Source organism: Trichomycterus rosablanca, chromosome 2, assembly GCF_030014385.1.
Source record: "Trichomycterus rosablanca isolate fTriRos1 chromosome 2, fTriRos1.hap1, whole genome shotgun sequence".
NCBI lineage: Eukaryota > Metazoa > Chordata > Actinopteri > Siluriformes > Trichomycteridae > Trichomycterus > Trichomycterus rosablanca.
Window position 1 is genome coordinate 16,512,592 of NC_085989.1, and position 18,989 is coordinate 16,531,580.

General features: G+C 38.4%; 10 non-coding genes across 10 annotated transcripts; all 10 read left to right on the plus strand.

The window, feature by feature from the left end:
- Positions 1–1,426: 1,426 nt before the first annotated feature.
- On the plus strand, positions 1,427–1,498 carry trnap-ugg (transfer RNA proline (anticodon UGG)). The gene has a single exon. It is a non-coding gene; the product is annotated as a tRNA-Pro (tRNA).
- A 2,234-nt stretch (positions 1,499–3,732) lies between these two features.
- On the plus strand, positions 3,733–3,804 carry trnap-ugg (transfer RNA proline (anticodon UGG)). The gene has a single exon. It is a non-coding gene; the product is annotated as a tRNA-Pro (tRNA).
- Positions 3,805–4,234: 430 nt separating this feature from the next.
- Positions 4,235–4,306, plus strand: trnap-agg (transfer RNA proline (anticodon AGG)). The gene has a single exon. It is a non-coding gene; the product is annotated as a tRNA-Pro (tRNA).
- Positions 4,307–6,038: 1,732 nt separating this feature from the next.
- Positions 6,039–6,110, plus strand: trnap-ugg (transfer RNA proline (anticodon UGG)). The gene has a single exon. It is a non-coding gene; the product is annotated as a tRNA-Pro (tRNA).
- A 430-nt stretch (positions 6,111–6,540) lies between these two features.
- trnap-agg (transfer RNA proline (anticodon AGG)) lies at positions 6,541–6,612 on the plus strand. The gene has a single exon. It is a non-coding gene; the product is annotated as a tRNA-Pro (tRNA).
- A 1,731-nt stretch (positions 6,613–8,343) lies between these two features.
- On the plus strand, positions 8,344–8,415 carry trnap-ugg (transfer RNA proline (anticodon UGG)). Its single transcript has one exon. It is a non-coding gene; the product is annotated as a tRNA-Pro (tRNA).
- A 2,429-nt stretch (positions 8,416–10,844) lies between these two features.
- On the plus strand, positions 10,845–10,916 carry trnap-ugg (transfer RNA proline (anticodon UGG)). Its single transcript has one exon. It is a non-coding gene; the product is annotated as a tRNA-Pro (tRNA).
- Positions 10,917–13,375: 2,459 nt separating this feature from the next.
- Positions 13,376–13,447, plus strand: trnap-ugg (transfer RNA proline (anticodon UGG)). The gene has a single exon. It is a non-coding gene; the product is annotated as a tRNA-Pro (tRNA).
- A 2,635-nt stretch (positions 13,448–16,082) lies between these two features.
- Positions 16,083–16,154, plus strand: trnap-ugg (transfer RNA proline (anticodon UGG)). The gene has a single exon. It is a non-coding gene; the product is annotated as a tRNA-Pro (tRNA).
- Positions 16,155–18,212: 2,058 nt separating this feature from the next.
- Positions 18,213–18,284, plus strand: trnap-ugg (transfer RNA proline (anticodon UGG)). Its single transcript has one exon. It is a non-coding gene; the product is annotated as a tRNA-Pro (tRNA).
- Positions 18,285–18,989: the final 705 nt, after the last annotated feature.

Below are 18,989 nucleotides of genomic sequence, written 5' to 3' on the forward strand. Positions count from 1 at the left end.
CAGGTATAAAAAATGAATAAAAAAGGCAACAGGTAATATGAAACTCGTTACGTCGTTGCTCACTGAAACGCAGCATCATAAATAAGGTCAGCCTGTAAGTGTAACAATGGCGTTCACACTCTATTTTCAGTCAGATCGCTTTGCTTAAAGACCTTTTTTGATTTTGATTGAAAAAGCACGCATTAACTTTTAATTCTACTTATATGAGCCTTTAAATATATTTCATGTTTCAACTCTTTAACGAGTTTTAATCATTCTGTGCCTTGATTATTTCCATGCAAGCACTGAATACTGTGGCGCCGGCGAGCAGGAAGGCGAGCGTCGGGGCCTCGAGTGAGCTGCCCTTGGCAGTTCTCTCAGTGGTTTAGGACATACACTCATTCATACACACATACATTCATACAACAGACAAACACATAAGCTACCTATCCAGCTCTCGCCGCAGCCACCCAGTCTGCCACACTGGGATACACGCTGACGGTAAGCCTGGATACCACGGCTCCTCCCACTGACGCTACAATACATTTCCTAGCTCAAACAGACAACAGAGTTTTTACGGTCAGTCACGCAGCGTTGGTCTAGGCGTATGATTCTCGCTTTGGGTGCGAGAGTCGGCGTTGTAAAACGAACGTATCAGGTGTAATAAATAAATAAATAACAAAGGCTATCAAAGGTATCATTCTCTTGTGTAACGTACCTTTTATACACAGCGTCACAACGTTCGGATTGTGCAGTTTTGGTAGATAAATGTATTACACGACGTAAACAGCCAAACAGTTTATTTATTTTTTTTGGAAAAAATGTTGCCTTTGAATATGTTTCGGATACGGATATATTCGGGTAAATTTAATGGACGTTAAGTCTGAGATAATGTTACAACGCAAAGCATTAAATACAAAACAAACAACAACAACAAACAGACAGCTTCATTTATAGCGTCTAATATTTATTAGGATACGAAAAAAAAATGTCTTGATGCCTGATTGTCTGTCAGAAATCAGTCGTTCTTGGGTGATTTTTCCCGGCGTCTATTAAACGTGCACGTTTGGGATTGCCAGATGTTTGAAAACAAGTTAACGCTAGACGCATCTCCACAACAGAAATGTTAAAGTACAGATTTATAGACAGGGTGTTGTGTAACGATTTCCAAATGAGTAATTAAAAACTTTTATGCCTGCCTAATTACATGGGGCCACAAAGGCACTTTATTAAAACAGCGCAAAGCTTTCAAATGCGTCTTGACAGTTGACTAATTAAAACCAGTTTGTACTATTTGGAGCCTTGAAATATTTTTTTTAAGTTTTAACCATTCTGTGCTTTGAGTTTTCTCATGAAAGCACCGAATACACTTCCCAGCTCAGGCAGACAACAGAGTTTTGACGGTCAGTCACGCACATCAAAATAACACATTGACAACTTCTCAGATGGCTCGTTGGTCTAGGGGTATGATTTTCGCTTTGGGTGCGAGAGGTCCCGGGTTCAAATCCCGGACGAGCCCTCCTTTAACCACGTGCTCCTTTGCTGTTCTATAAAAATAACTTATCAGTTGTCCCGTTAAAATCTGATCAGAATAATCAAACCAAAATGACACATTGTTATACTTTCTTAGAAGTTGGCAACGTAAATGTTGCAAAATCTTTTGTATAACTAACCGATTAAACACAGCGTCACAACGTTTGTATTGTACAGTTTGGGCTGATAAACATGATACATAAGGTAAACGGCGCGAAGCATAAAGTCTTGAACACAGCTCCTGTCAAAAGTCTTTTCATTTGACAAAGCAAAATAAGTTCTTACAACATCAAGCCCTTAATGACGCCTCATGCTTAAAGTGTTCAAAATGCTTTAATGAAGCTCTGCATTGAGTTTTGTTTTGTCATAAATACACTTGCCAGTGCAACCAGTCAACCTTGTGCCCTGTCCCGGCTGGCTCGTTGGTCTAGGGGTATGATTCTCGCTTAGGGTGCGAGAGGTCCCGGGTTCAAATCCCAGACAAGCCCTTGTTCTTATCACAGTGTGCAAATGGAAATGAAAGGAGGAAGCGATTAAAGGGCAAAACGTGAACAGCTTTCCATGTGGATGCAATGACACATTACTACAATTCTACCCTTTAGCTTAAAATTTGAAGCTTAAAAACAGTTAAACCAGTTTTTACTATTTGGAGCCTTTAAATATGTTTCATGTTTCAACTCTTTAAAGAGTTTTATCATTCTGTGCCTTGAGTTTTGTCATGCAAGCACTGACTACACTTCCTAGCTCAACCAGACAACAGACTTTCGACGGTCAGTCACGCAGCGTTGGTCTAGGCGTAAGATTCTCGCTTTGGGTGCGAGAGTCGGCATTGTAAAACAAACGTATCAGGTATAAAAAATGAATAAAAAAGGCAACAGGTAATATGAAACTCGTTACGTCGTTGCTCACTGAAACGCAGCATCATAAATAAGGTCAGCCTGTAAGTGTAACAATGGCGTTCACACTCTATTTTCAGTCAGATCGCTTTGCTTAAAGACCTTTTTTGATTTTGATTGAAAAAGCACGCATTAACTTTTAATTCTACTTATATGAGCCTTTAAATATATTTCATGTTTCAACTCTTTAACGAGTTTTAATCATTCTGTGCCTTGATTATTTCCATGCAAGCACTGAATACATTTCCTAGCTCAAGCAGACAACAGAGTTTTTACGGTCAGTCACGCAGCGTTGGTCTAGGCGTATGATTCTCGCTTTGGGTGCGAGAGTCGGCGTTGTAAAACGAACGTATCAGGTGTAATAAATAAATAAATAACAAAGGCTATTAAAGGTATCATTCTCTTGTGTAACGTACCTTTTATACACAGCGTCACAACGTTCGGATTGTGCAGTTTTGGTAGATAAATGTATTACACGACGTAAACAGCAAAACAGTTTATTTTTTTTTTTTGGAAAAAATGTTGCCTTTGAATATGTTTCGGATACGGATATATTCGGGTAAATTTAATGGACGTTAAGTCTGAGATAATGTTACAACGCAAAGCATTAAATACAAAACAAACAACAACAAAAAACAGACAGCTTCATTTATAGCGTCTAATATTTATTAGGATACGAAAAAAAAATGTCTTAATGCCTTATTGTCTGTCAGAAATCAGTCGTTCTTGGGTGATTTTTCCCGGCGTCTATTAGGAAACGTGCACGTTTGGGATTGCCAGATGTTTGAAAACAAGTTAACGCTAGACGCATCTCCACAACAGAAATGTTAAAGTACAGATTTATAGACAGGGTGTTGTGTAACGATTTCCAAATGAGTAATTAAAAACTTTTATTCTGCAAAAGTTAAGGTTGCGTGGGTTTCCTGATAAAATCCGAGTCGAGCCCTTCCTTAATCCCGTGCTCTTTCACTAAAGAACGTTGACTTATCAAAATGTCTCTTCAAAATGTAATCACAGTGTGCAATTAGAAAACAAAGGTGGTATTAAATTGATAAACATGTAAAGCCTGCCTAATTACATGGGGCCACAAAGGCACTTTATTAAAACAGCGCAAAGCTTTCAAATGCTTCCTAGTCTTGACAGTTGACTAATTAAAACCAGTTTGTACTATTTGGAGCCTTGAAATATTTTTTTTAAGTTTTAACCATTCTGTGCTTTGAGTTTTCTCATGAAAGCACCGAATACACTTCCCAGCTCAGGCAGACAACAGAGTTTTGACGGTCAGTCACGCACATCAAAATAACACATTGACAACTTCTCAGATGGCTCGTTGGTCTAGGGGTATGATTTTTGCTTTGGGTGCGAGAGGTCCCGGGTTCAAATCCCGGACGAGCCCTCCTTTAACCAAGTGCTCCTTTGCTGTTCTATAAAAATAACTTATCAGTTGTCCCGTTAAAATCTGATCAGAATAATCAAACCAAAATGACACATTGTTATACTTTCTTAGAAGTTGGCAACGTAAATGTTGCAAAATCTTTTGTATAACTAACCGATTAAACACAGCGTCACAACGTTTGTATTGTACAGTTTGGGCTGATAAACATGATACATAAGGTAAACGGCGCGAAGCATAAAGTCTTGAACACAGCTCCTGTCAAAAGTCTTTTCATTTGACAAAGCAAAATAAGTTCTTACAACATCAAGCCCTTAATGACACCTCATGCTTAAAGTGTTCAAAATGCTTTAATGAAGCTCTGCATTGAGTTTTGTTTTGTCATAAATACACTTGCCAGTGCAACCAGTCAACCTTGTGCCCTGTCCCGGCTGGCTCGTTGGTCTAGGGGTATGATTCTCGCTTAGGGTGCGAGAGGTCCTGGGTTCAAATCCCGAACGAGCCCTTGTTCTTATCACAGTGTGCAAATGGAAATGAAAGGAGGAAGCGATTAAAGGGCAAAACGTGAACAGCTTTCCATGTGGATGCAATGACACATTACTACAATTCTACCCTTTAGCTTAAAATTTGAAGCTTAAAAACAGTTAAACCAGTTTTTACTATTTGGAGCCTTTAAATATGTTTCATGTTTCAACTCTTTAAAGAGTTTTATCATTCTGTGCCTTGAGTTTTGTCATGCAAGCACTGACTACACTTCCTAGCTCAACCAGACAACAGACTTTCGACGGTCAGTCACGCAGCGTTGGTCTAGGCGTAAGATTCTCGCTTTGGGTGCGAGAGTCGGCATTGTAAAACAAACGTATCAGGTATAAAAAATTAATAAAAAAGGCAACAGGTAATATGAAACTCGTTACGTCGTTGCTCACTGAAACGCAGCATCATAAATAAGGTCAGCCTGTAAGTGTAACAATGGCGTTCACACTCTATTTTCAGTCAGATCGCTTTGCTTAAAGACCTTTTTTGATTTTGATTGAAAAAGCACGCATTAACTTTTAATTCTACTTATATGAGCCTTTAAATATATTTCATGTTTCAACTCTTTAACGAGTTTTAATCATTCTGTGCCTTGATTATTTCCATGCAAGCACTGAATACATTTCCTAGCTCAAACAGACAACAGAGTTTTTACGGTCAGTCACGCAGCGTTGGTCTAGGCGTATGATTCTCGCTTTGGGTGCGAGAGTCGGCGTTGTAAAACGAACGTATCAGGTGTAATAAATAAATAAATAACAAAGGCTATCAAAGGTATCATTCTCTTGTGTAACGTACCTTTTATACACAGCGTCACAACGTTCGGATTGTGCAGTTTTGGTAGATAAATGTATTACACGACGTAAACAGCAAAACAGTTTATTTATTTTTTTTGGAAAAAATGTTGCCTTTGAATATGTTTCGGATACGGATATATTCGGGTAAATTTAATGGACGTTAAGTCTGAGATAATGTTACAACGCAAAGCATTAAATACAAAACAAACAACAACAAAAAACAGACAGCTTCATTTATAGCGTCTAATATTTATTAGGATACGAAAAAAAAATGTCTTAATGCCTGATTATCTGTCAGAAATCAGTCGTTCTTGGGTGATTTTTCCCGGCGTCTATTAGGAAACGTGCACGTTTGTGATTGCCAGATGTTTGAAAACAAGTTAACGCTAGACGCATCTCCACAACAGAAATGTTAAAGTACAGATTTATAGACAGGGTGTTGTGTAACGATTTCCAAATGAGTAATTAAAAACTTTTATTCTGCAAAAGTTAAGGTTGCGTGGGTTTCCTGATAAAATCCGAGTCGAGCCCTTCCTTAATCCCGTGCTCTTTCACTAAAGAACGTTGACTTATCAAAATGTCTCTTCAAAATGTAATCACAGTGTGCAATTAGAAAACAAAGGTGGTATTAAATTGATAAACATGTAAAGCCTGCCTAATTACATGGGGCCACAAAGGCACTTTATTAAAACAGCGCAAAGCTTTCAAATGCTTCCTAGTCTTGACAGTTGACTAATTAAAACCAGTTTGTACTATTTGGAGTCTTGAAATATTTTTTTTAAGTTTTAACCATTCTGTGCTTTGAGTTTTCTCATGAAAGCACCGAATACACTTCCCAGCTCAGGCAGACAACACAGTTTTGACGGTCAGTCACGCACATCAAAATAACACATTGGCAACTTCTCAGGTGGCTCGTTGGTCTAGGGGTATGATTTTCGCTTTGGGTGCGAGAGGTCCCGGGTTCAAATCCCGGACGAGCCCTCCTTTAACCAAGTGCTCCTTTGCTGTTCTATAAAAATAACTTATCAGTTGTCCCGTTAAAATCTGATCAGAATAATCAAACCAAAATGACACATTGTTATACTTTCTTAGAAGTTGGCAACGTAAATATTGCAAAATCTTTTGTATAACTAACCGATTAAACACAGCGTCACAACGTTTGTATTGTACAGTTTGGGCTGATAAACATGATACATAAGGTAAACGGCGCGAAGCATAAAGTCTTGAACACAGCTCCTGTCAAAAGTCTTTTCATTTGACAAAGCAAAATAAGTTCTTACAACATCAAGCCCTTAATGACACCTCATGCTTAAAGTGTTCAAAATGCTTTAATGAAGCTCTGCATTGAGTTTTGTTTTGTCATAAATACACTTGCCAGTGCAACCAGTCAACCTTGTGCCCTGTCCCAGCTGGCTCGTTGGTCTAGGGGTATGATTCTCGCTTAGGGTGCGAGAGGTCCCGGGTTCAAATCCCGGACGAGCCCTTGTTCTTATCACAGTGTGCAAATGGAAATGAAAGGAGGAAGCGATTAAAGGGCAAAACGTGAACAGCTTTCCATGTGGATGCAATGACACATTACTACAATTCTACCCTTTAGCTTAAAATTTGAAGCTTAAAAACAGTTAAACCAGTTTTTACTATTTGGAGCCTTTAAATATGTTTCATGTTTCAACTCTTTAAAGAGTTTTATCATTCTGTGCCTTGAGTTTTGTCATGCAAGCACTGACTACACTTCCTAGCTCAACCAGACAACAGACTTTCGACGGTCAGTCACGCAGCGTTGGTCTAGGCGTAAGATTCTCGCTTTGGGTGCGAGAGTCGGCATTGTAAAACAAACGTATCAGGTATAAAAAATTAATAAAAAAGGCAACAGGTAATATGAAACTCGTTACGTCGTTGCTCACTGAAACGCAGCATCATAAATAAGGTCAGCCTGTAAGTGTAACAATGGCGTTCACACTCTATTTTCAGTCAGATCGCTTTGCTTAAAGACCTTTTTTGATTTTGATTGAAAAAGCACGCATTAACTTTTAATTCTACTTATATGAGCCTTTAAATATATTTCATGTTTCAACTCTTTAACGAGTTTTAATCATTCTGTGCCTTGATTATTTCCATGCAAGCACTGAATACATTTCCTAGCTCAAACAGACAACAGAGTTTTTACGGTCAGTCACGCAGCGTTGGTCTAGGCGTATGATTCTCGCTTTGGGTGCGAGAGTCGGTGTTGTAAAACGAACGTATCAGGTGTAATAAATAAATAAATAACAAAGGCTATCAAAGGTATCATTCTCTTGTGTAACGTACCTTTTATACACAGCGTCTCAACGTTCGGATTGTGCAGTTTTGGTAGATAAATGTATTACACGACGTAAACAGCCAAACAGTTTATTTTTTTTTTTGGAAAAAATGTTGCCTTTGAATATGTTTCGGATACGGATATATTCGGGTAAATTTAATGGACGTTAAGTCTGAGATAATGTTACAACGCAAAGCATTAAATACAAAACAAACAACAACAAAAAACAGACAGCTTCATTTATAGCGTCTAATATTTATTAGGATACGAAAAAAAAATGTCTTAATGCCTTATTGTCTGTCAGAAATCAGTCGTTCTTGGGTGATTTTTCCCGGCGTCTATTAGGAAACGTGCACGTTTGGGATTGCCAGATGTTTGAAAACAAGTTAACGCTAGACGCATCTCCACAACAGAAATGTTAAAGTACAGATTTATAGACAGGGTGTTGTGTAACGATTTCCAAATGAGTAATTAAAAACTTTTATTCTGCAAAAGTTAAGGTTGCGTGGGTTTCCTGATAAAATCCGAGTCGAGCCCTTCCTTAATCCCGTGCTCTTTCACTAAAGAACGTTGACTTATCAAAATGTCTCTTCAAAATGTAATCACAGTGTGCAATTAGAAAACAAAGGTGGTATTAAATTGATAAACATGTAAAGCCTGCCTAATTACATGGGGCCACAAAGGCACTTTATTAAAACAGCGCAAAGCTTTCAAATGCTTCCTAGTCTTGACAGTTGACTAATTAAAACCAGTTTGTACTATTTGGAGCCTTGAAATATTTTTTTTAAGTTTTAACCATTCTGTGCTTTGAGTTTTCTCATGAAAGCACCGAATACACTTCCCAGCTCAGGCAGACAACAGAGTTTTGACGGTCAGTCACGCACATCAAAATAACACATTGACAACTTCTCAGGTGGCTCGTTGGTCTAGGGGTATGATTTTCGCTTTGGGTGCGAGAGGTCCCGGGTTCAAATCCCGGACGAGCCCTCCTTTAACCACGTGCTCCTTTGCTGTTCTATAAAAATAACTTATCAGTTGTCCCGTTAAAATCTGATCAGAATAATCAAACCAAAATGACACATTGTTATACTTTCTTAGAAGTTGGCAACGTAAATGTTGCAAAATCTTTTGTATAACTAACCGATTAAACACAGCGTCACAACGTTTGTATTGTACAGTTTGGGCTGATAAACATGATACATAAGGTAAACGGCGCGAAGCATAAAGTCTTGAACACAGCTCCTGTCAAAAGTCTTTTCATTTGACAAAGCAAAATAAGTTCTTACAACATCAAGCCCTTAATGACACCTCATGCTTAAAGTGTTCAAAATGCTTTAATGAAGCTCTGCATTGAGTTTTGTTTTGTCATAAATACACTTGCCAGTGCAACCAGTCAACCTTGTGCCCTGTCCCGGCTGGCTCGTTGGTCTAGGGGTATGATTCTCGCTTAGGGTGCGAGAGGTCCCGGGTTCAAATCCCAGACAAGCCCTTGTTCTTATCACAGTGTGCAAATGGAAATGAAAGGAGGAAGCGATTAAAGGGCAAAACGTGAACAGCTTTCCATGTGGATGCAATGACACATTACTACAATTCTACCCTTTAGCTTAAAATTTGAAGCTTAAAAACAGTTAAACCAGTTTTTACTATTTGGAGCCTTTAAATATGTTTCATGTTTCAACTCTTTAAAGAGTTTTATCATTCTGTGCCTTGAGTTTTGTCATGCAAGCACTGACTACACTTCCTAGCTCAACCAGACAACAGACTTTCGACGGTCAGTCACGCAGCGTTGGTCTAGGCGTAAGATTCTCGCTTTGGGTGCGAGAGTCGGCATTGTAAAACAAACGTATCAGGTATAAAAAATTAATAAAAAAGGCAACAGGTAATATGAAACTCGTTACGTCGTTGCTCACTGAAACGCAGCATCATAAATAAGGTCAGCCTGTAAGTGTAACAATGGCGTTCACACTCTATTTTCAGTCAGATCGCTTTGCTTAAGACCTTTTTTGATTTTGATTGAAAAAGCACGCATTAACTTTTAATTCTACTTATATGAGCCTTTAAATATGTTTCATGTTTCAACTCTTTAAAGAGTTTTATCATTCTGTGCCTTGAGTTTTGTCATGCAAGCACTGACTACACTTCCTAGCTCAACCAGACAACAGACTTTCGACGGTCAGTCACGCAGCGTTGGTCTAGGCGTAAGATTCTCGCTTTGGGTGCGAGAGTCAGCATTGTAAAACAAACGTATCAGGTATAAAAAATGAATAAAAAAGGCAACAGGTAATATGAAACTCGTTACGTCGTTGCTCACTGAAACGCAGCATCATAAATAAGGTCAGCCTGTAAGTGTAACAATGGCGTTCACACTCTATTTTCAGTCAGATCGCTTTGCTTAAAGACCTTTTTTGATTTTGATTGAAAAAGCACGCATTAACTTTTAATTCTACTTATATGAGCCTTTAAATATATTTCATGTTTCAACTCTTTAACGAGTTTTAATCATTCTGTGCCTTGATTATTTCCATGCAAGCACTGAATACATTTCCTAGCTCAAACAGACAACAGAGTTTTTACGGTCAGTCACGCAGCGTTGGTCTAGGCGTATGATTCTTGCTTTGGGTGCGAGAGTCGGCGTTGTAAAACGAACGTATCAGGTGTAATAAATAAATAAATAACAAAGGCTATCAAAGGTATCATTCTCTTGTGTAACGTACCTTTTATACACAGCGTCACAACGTTCGGATTGTAAACAGCCAAACAGTTTATTTATTTTTTTTGGAAAAAATGTTGCCTTTGAATATGTTTCGGATACGGATATATTCGGGTAAATTTAATGGACGTTAAGTCTGAGATAATGTTACAACGCAAAGCATTAAATACAAAACAAACAACAACAACAACAAACAGACAGCTTCATTTATAGCGTCTAATATTTATTAGGATACGAAAAAAAAATGTCTTGATGCCTGATTGTCTGTCAGAAATCAGTCGTTCTTGGGTGATTTTTCCCGGCGTCTATTAGGAAACGTGCACGTTTGGGATTGCCAGATGTTTGAAAACAAGTTAACGCTAGACGCATCTCCACAACAGAAATGTTAAAGTACAGATTTATAGACAGGGTGTTGTGTAACGATTTCCAAATGAGTAATTAAAAACTTTTATGCCTGCCTAATTACATGGGGCCACAAAGGCACTTTATTAAAACAGCGCAAAGCTTTCAAATGCGTCTTGACAGTTGACTAATTAAAACCAGTTTGTACTATTTGGAGCCTTGAAATATTTTTTTTAAGTTTTAACCATTCTGTGCTTTGAGTTTTCTCATGAAAGCACCGAATACACTTCCCAGCTCAGGCAGACAACAGAGTTTTGACGGTCAGTCACGCACATCAAAATAACACATTGACAACTTCTCAGATGGCTCGTTGGTCTAGGGGTATGATTTTCGCTTTGGGTGCGAGAGGTCCCGGGTTCAAATCCCGGACGAGCCCTCCTTTAACCACGTGCTCCTTTGCTGTTCTATAAAAATAACTTATCAGTTGTCCCGTTAAAATCTGATCAGAATAATCAAACCAAAATGACACATTGTTATACTTTCTTAGAAGTTGGCAACGTAAATGTTGCAAAATCTTTTGTATAACTAACCGATTAAACACAGCGTCACAACGTTTGTATTGTACAGTTTGGGCTGATAAACATGATACATAAGGTACACGGCGCGAAGCATAAAGTCTTGAACACAGCTCCTGTCAAAAGTCTTTTCATTTGACAAAGCAAAATAAGTTCTTACAACATCAAGCCCTTAATGACACCTCATGCTTAAAGTGTTCAAAATGCTTTAATGAAGCTCTGCATTGAGTTTTGTTTTGTCATAAATACACTTGCCAGTGCAACCAGTCAACCTTGTGCCCTGTCCCGGCTGGCTCGTTGGTCTAGGGGTATGATTCTCGCTTAGGGTGCGAGAGGTCCCGGGTTCAAATCCCAGACAAGCCCTTGTTCTTATCACAGTGTGCAAATGGAAATGAAAGGAGGAAGCGATTAAAGGGCAAAACGTGAACAGCTTTCCATGTGGATGCAATGACACATTACTACAATTCTACCCTTTAGCTTAAAATTTGAAGCTTAAAAACAGTTAAACCAGTTTTTACTATTTGGAGCCTTTAAATATGTTTCATGTTTCAACTCTTTAAAGAGTTTTATCATTCTGTGCCTTGAGTTTTGTCATGCAAGCACTGACTACACTTCCTAGCTCAACCAGACAACAGACTTCCGACGGTCAGTCACGCAGCGTTGGTCTAGGCGTAAGATTCTCGCTTTGGGTGCGAGAGTCGGCATTGTAAAACAAACGTATCAGGTATAAAAAATGAATAAAAAAGGCAACAGGTAATATGAAACTCGTTACGTCGTTGCTCACTGAAACGCAGCATCATAAATAAGGTCAGCCTGTAAGTGTAACAATGGCGTTCACACTCTATTTTCAGTCAGATCGCTTTGCTTAAGACCTTTTTTGATTTTGATTGAAAAAGCACGCATTAACTTTTAATTCTACTTATATGAGCCTTTAAATATGTTTCATGTTTCAACTCTTTAAAGAGTTTTATCATTCTGTGCCTTGAGTTTTGTCATGCAAGCACTGACTACACTTCCTAGCTCAACCAGACAACAGACTTTCGACGGTCAGTCACGCAGCGTTGGTCTAGGCGTAAGATTCTCGCTTTGGGTGCGAGAGTCGGCATTGTAAAACAAACGTATCAGGTATAAAAAATGAATAAAAAAGGCAACAGGTAATATGAAACTCGTTACGTCGTTGCTCACTGAAACGCAGCATCATAAATAAGGTCAGCCTGTAAGTGTAACAATGGCGTTCACACTCTATTTTCAGTCAGATCGCTTTGCTTAAAGACCTTTTTTGATTTTGATTGAAAAAGCACGCATTAACTTTTAATTCTACTTATATGAGCCTTTAAATATATTTCATGTTTCAACTCTTTAACGAGTTTTAATCATTCTGTGCCTTGATTATTTCCATGCAAGCACTGAATACATTTCCTAGCTCAAACAGACAACAGAGTTTTTACGGTCAGTCACGCAGCGTTGGTCTAGGCGTATGATTCTCGCTTTGGGTGCGAGAGTCGGCGTTGTAAAACGAACGTATCAGGTGTAATAAATAAATAAATAACAAAGGCTATCAAAGGTATCATTCTCTTGTGTAACGTACCTTTTATACACAGCGTCACAACGTTCGGATTGTGCAGTTTTGGTAGATAAATGTATTACACGACGTAAACAGCAAAACAGTTTTTTGTTTTTTTTTGGAAAAAATGTTGCCTTTGAATATGTTTCGGATACGGATATATTCGGGTAAATTTAATGGACGTTAAGTCTGAGATAATGTTACAACGCAAAGCATTAAATACAAAACAAACAACAACAAAAAACAGACAGCTTCATTTATAGCGTCTAATATTTATTAGGATACGAAAAAAAAATGTCTTAATGCCTTATTGTCTGTCAGAAATCAGTCGTTCTTGGGTGATTTTTCCCGGCGTCTATTAGGAAACGTGCACGTTTGGGATTGCCAGATGTTTGAAAACAAGTTAACGCTAGACGCATCTCCACAACAGAAATGTTAAAGTACAGATTTATAGACAGGGTGTTGTGTAACGATTTCCAAATGAGTAATTAAAAACTTTTATGCCTGCCTAATTACATGGGGCCACAAAGGCACTTTATTAAAACAGCGCAAAGCTTTCAAATGCGTCTTGACAGTTGACTAATTAAAACCAGTTTGTACTATTTGGAGCCTTGAAATATTTTTTTTAAGTTTTAACCATTCTGTGCTTTGAGTTTTCTCATGAAAGCACCGAATACACTTCCCAGCTCAGGCAGACAACAGAGTTTTGACGGTCAGTCACGCACATCAAAATAACACATTGACAACTTCTCAGATGGCTCGTTGGTCTAGGGGTATGATTTTCGCTTTGGGTGCGAGAGGTCCCGGGTTCAAATCCCGGACGAGCCCTCCTTTAACCACGTGCTCCTTTGCTGTTCTATAAAAATAACTTATCAGTTGTCCCGTTAAAATCTGATCAGAATAATCAAACCAAAATGACACATTGTTATACTTTCTTAGAAGTTGGCAACGTAAATGTTGCAAAATCTTTTGTATAACTAACCGATTAAACACAGCGTCACAACGTTTGTATTGTACAGTTTGGGCTGATAAACATGATACATAAGGTAAACGGCGCGAAGCATAAAGTCTTGAACACAGCTCCTGTCAAAAGTCTTTTCATTTGACAAAGCAAAATAAGTTCTTACAACATCAAGCCCTTAATGACACCTCATGCTTAAAGTGTTCAAAATGCTTTAATGAAGCTCTGCATTGAGTTTTGTTTTGTCATAAATACACTTGCCAGTGCAACCAGTCAACCTTGTGCCCTGTCCCAGCTGGCTCGTTGGTCTAGGGGTATGATTCTCGCTTAGGGTGCGAGAGGTCCCGGGTTCAAATCCCAGACAAGCCCTTGTTCTTATCACAGTGTGCAAATGGAAATGAAAGGAGGAAGCGATTAAAGGGCAAAACGTGAACAGCTTTCCATGTGGATGCAATGACACATTACTACAATTCTACCCTTTAGCTTAAAATTTGAAGCTTAAAAACAGTTAAACCAGTTTTTACTATTTGGAGCCTTTAAATATGTTTCATGTTTCAACTCTTTAAAGAGTTTTATCATTCTGTGCCTTGAGTTTTGTCATGCAAGCACTGACTACACTTCCTAGCTCAACCAGACAACAGACTTTCGACGGTCAGTCACGCAGCGTTGGTCTAGGCGTAAGATTCTCGCTTTGGGTGCGAGAGTCGGCATTGTAAAACAAACGTATCAGGTATAAAAAATTAATAAAAAAGGCAACAGGTAATATGAAACTCGTTACGTCGTTGCTCACTGAAACGCAGCATCATAAATAAGGTCAGCCTGTAAGTGTAACAATGGCGTTCACACTCTATTTTCAGTCAGATCGCTTTGCTTAAGACCTTTTTTGATTTTGATTGAAAAAGCACGCATTAACTTTTAATTCTACTTATATGAGCCTTTAAATATGTTTCATGTTTCAACTCTTTAAAGAGTTTTATCATTCTGTGCCTTGAGTTTTGTCATGCAAGCACTGACTACACTTCCTAGCTGAACCAGACAACAGACTTTCGACGGTCAGTCACGCAGCGTTGGTCTAGGCGTAAGATTCTCGCTTTGGGTGCGAGAGTCGGCATTGTAAAACAAACGTATCAGGTATAAAAAATGAATAAAAAAGGCAACAGGTAATATGAAACTCGTTACGTCGTTGCTCACTGAAACGCAGCATCATAAATAAGGTCAGCCTGTAAGTGTAACAATGGCGTTCACACTCTATTTTCAGTCAGATCGCTTTGCTTAAAGACCTTTTTTGATTTTGATTGAAAAAGCACGCATTAACTTTTAATTCTACTTATATGAGCCTTTAAATATATTTCATGTTTCAACTCTTTAACGAGTTTTAATCATTCTGTGCCTTGATTATTTCCATGCAAGCACTGAATACATTTCCTAGCTCAAACAGACAACAGAGTTTTTACGGTCAGTCACGCAGCGTTGGTCTAGGCGTATGATTCTCGCTTTGGGTGCGAGAGTCGGCGTTGTAAAACGAACGTATCAGGTGTAATAAATAAATAAATGACAAAGGCTATCAAAGGTATCATTCTCTTGTGTAACGTACCTTTTATACACAGCGTCACAACGTTCGGATTGTGCAGTTTTGGTAGATAAATGTATTACACGACGTAAACAGCAAAACAGTTTTTTGTTTTTTTTAGGAAAAAATGTTGCCTTTGAATATGTTTCGGATACGGATATATTCGGGTAAATTTAATGGACGTTAAGTCTGAGATAATGTTACAACGCAAAGCATTAAATACAAAACAAACAACAACAAAAAACAGACAGCTTCATTTATAGCGTCTAATATTTATTAGGATACGAAAAAAAAATGTCTTAATGCCTTATTGTCTGTCAGAAATCAGTCGTTCTTGGGTGATTTTTCCCGGCGTCTATTAGGAAACGTGCACGTTTGGGATTGCCAGATGTTTGAAAACAAGTTAACGCTAGACGCATCTCCACAACAGAAATGTTAAAGTACAGATTTATAGACAGGGTGTTGTGTAACGATTTCCAAATGAGTAATTAAAAACTTTTATTCTGCAAAAGTTAAGGTTGCGTGGGTTTCCTGATAAAATCCGAGTCGAGCCCTTCCTTAATCCCGTGCTCTTTCACTAAAGAACGTTGACTTATCAAAATGTCTCTTCAAAATGTAATCACAGTGTGCAATTAGAAAACAAAGGTGGTATTAAATTGATAAACATGTAAAGCCTGCCTAATTACATGGGGCCACAAAGGCACTTTATTAAAACAGCGCAAAGCTTTCAAATGCTTCCTAGTCTTGACAGTTGACTAATTAAAACCAGTTTGTACTATTTGGAGCCTTGAAATATTTTTTTTAAGTTTTAACCATTCTGTGCTTTGAGTTTTCTCATGAAAGCACCGAATACACTTCCCAGCTCAGGCAGACAACAGAGTTTTGACGGTCAGTCACGCACATCAAAATAACACATTGACAACTTCTCAGATGGCTCGTTGGTCTAGGGGTATGATTTTCGCTTTGGGTGCGAGAGGTCCCGGGTTCAAATCCCGGACGAGCCCTCCTTTAACCACGTGCTCCTTTGCTGTTCTATAAAAATAACTTATCAGTTGTCCCGTTAAAATCTGATCAGAATAATCAAACCAAAATGACACATTGTTATACTTTCTTAGAAGTTGGCAACGTAAATGTTGCAAAATCTTTTGTATAACTAACCGATTAAACACAGCGTCACAACGTTTGTATTGTACAGTTTGGGCTGATAAACATGATACATAAGGTAAACGGCGCGAAGCATAAAGTCTTGAACACAGCTCCTGTCAAAAGTCTTTTCATTTGACAAAGCAAAATAAGTTCTTACAACATCAAGCCCTTAATGACACCTCATGCTTAAAGTGTTCAAAATGCTTTAATGAAGCTCTGCATTGAGTTTTGTTTTGTCATAAATACACTTGCCAGTGCAACCAGTCAACCTTGTGCCCTGTCCCGGCTGGCTCGTTGGTCTAGGGGTATGATTCTCGCTTAGGGTGCGAGAGGTCCCGGGTTCAAATCCCAGACAAGCCCTTGTTCTTATCACAGTGTGCAAATGGAAATGAAAGGAGGAAGCGATTAAAGGGCAAAACGTGAACAGCTTTCCATGTGGATGCAATGACACATTACTACAATTCTACCCTTTAGCTTAAAATTTGAAGCTTAAAAACAGTTAAACCAGTTTTTACTATTTGGAGCCTTTAAATATGTTTCATGTTTCAACTCTTTAAAGAGTTTTATCATTCTGTGCCTTGAGTTTTGTCATGCAAGCACTGACTACACTTCCTAGCTCAACCAGACAACAGACTTTCGACGGTCAGTCACGCAGCGTTGGTCTAGGCGTAAGATTCTCGCTTTGGGTGCGAGAGTCGGCATTGTAAAACAAACGTATCAGGTATAAAAAATGAATAAAAAAGGCAACAGGTAATATGAAACTCGTTACGTCGTTGCTCACTGAAACGCAGCATCATAAATAAGGTCAGCCTGTAAGTGTAACAATGGCGTTCACACTCTATTTTCAGTCAGATCGCTTTGCTTAAAGACCTTTTTTGATTTTGATTGAAAAAGCACGCATTAACTTTTAATTCTACTTATATGAGCCTTTAAATATATTTCATGTTTCAACTCTTTAACGAGTTTTAATCATTCTGTGCCTTGATTATTTCCATGCAAGCACTGAATACATTTCCTAGCTCAAACAGACAACAGAGTTTTTACGGTCAGTCACGCAGCGTTGGTCTAGGCGTATGATTCTCGCTTTGGGTGCGAGAGTCGGCGTTGTAAAACGAACGTATCAGGTGTAATAAATAAATAAATAACAAAGGCTATCAAAGGTATCATTCTCTTGTGTAACGTACCTTTTATACACAGCGTCACAACGTTCGGATTGTGCAGTTTTGGTAGATAAATGTATTACACGACGTAAACAGCAAAACAGTTTTTTGTTTTTTTTTGGAAAAAATGTTGCCTTTGAATATGTTTCGGATACGGATATATTCGGGTAAATTTAATGGACGTTAAGTCTGAGATAATGTTACAACGCAAAGCATTAAATACAAAACAAACAACAACAAAAAACAGACAGCTTCATTTATAGCGTCTAATATTTATTAGGATACGAAAAAAAAATGTCTTAATGCCTTATTGTCTGTCAGAAATCAGTCGTTCTTGGGTGATTTTTCCCGGCGTCTATTAGGAAACGTGCACGTTTGGGATTGCCAGATGTTTGAAAACAAGTTAACGCTAGACGCATCTCCACAACAGAAATGTTAAAGTACAGATTTATAGACAGGGTGTTGTGTAACGATTTCCAAATGAGTAATTAAAAACTTTTATGCCTGCCTAATTACATGGGGCCACAAAGGCACTTTATTAAAACAGCGCAAAGCTTTCAAATGCGTCTTGACAGTTGACTAATTAAAACCAGTTTGTACTATTTGGAGCCTTGAAATATTTTTTTTAAGTTTTAACCATTCTGTGCTTTGAGTTTTCTCATGAAAGCACCGAATACACTTCCCAGCTCAGGCAGACAACAGAGTTTTGACGGTCAGTCACGCACATCAAAATAACACATTGACAACTTCTCAGATGGCTCGTTGGTCTAGGGGTATGATTTTCGCTTTGGGTGCGAGAGGTCCCGGGTTCAAATCCCGGACGAGCCCTCCTTTAACCACGTGCTCCTTTGCTGTTCTATAAAAATAACTTATCAGTTGTCCCGTTAAAATCTGATCAGAATAATCAAACCAAAATGACACATTGTTATACTTTCTTAGAAGTTGGCAACGTAAATGTTGCAAAATCTTTTGTATAACTAACCGATTAAACACAGCGTCACAACGTTTGTATTGTACAGTTTGGGCTGATAAACATGATACATAAGGTAAACGGCGCGAAGCATAAAGTCTTGAACACAGCTCCTGTCAAAAGTCTTTTCATTTGACAAAGCAAAATAAGTTCTTACAACATCAAGCCCTTAATGACACCTCATGCTTAAAGTGTTCAAAATGCTTTAATGAAGCTCTGCATTGAGTTTTGTTTTGTCATAAATACACTTGCCAGTGCAACCAGTCAACCTTGTGCCCTGTCCCGGCTGGCTCGTTGGTCTAGGGGTATGATTCTCGCTTAGGGTGCGAGAGGTCCCGGGTTCAAATCCCAGACAAGCCCTTGTTCTTATCACAGTGTGCAAATGGAAATGAAAGGAGGAAGCGATTAAAGGGCAAAACGTGAACAGCTTTCCATGTGGATGCAATGACACATTACTACAATTCTACCCTTTAGCTTAAAATTTGAAGCTTAAAAACAGTTAAACCAGTTTTTACTATTTGGAGCCTTTAAATATGTTTCATGTTTCAACTCTTTAAAGAGTT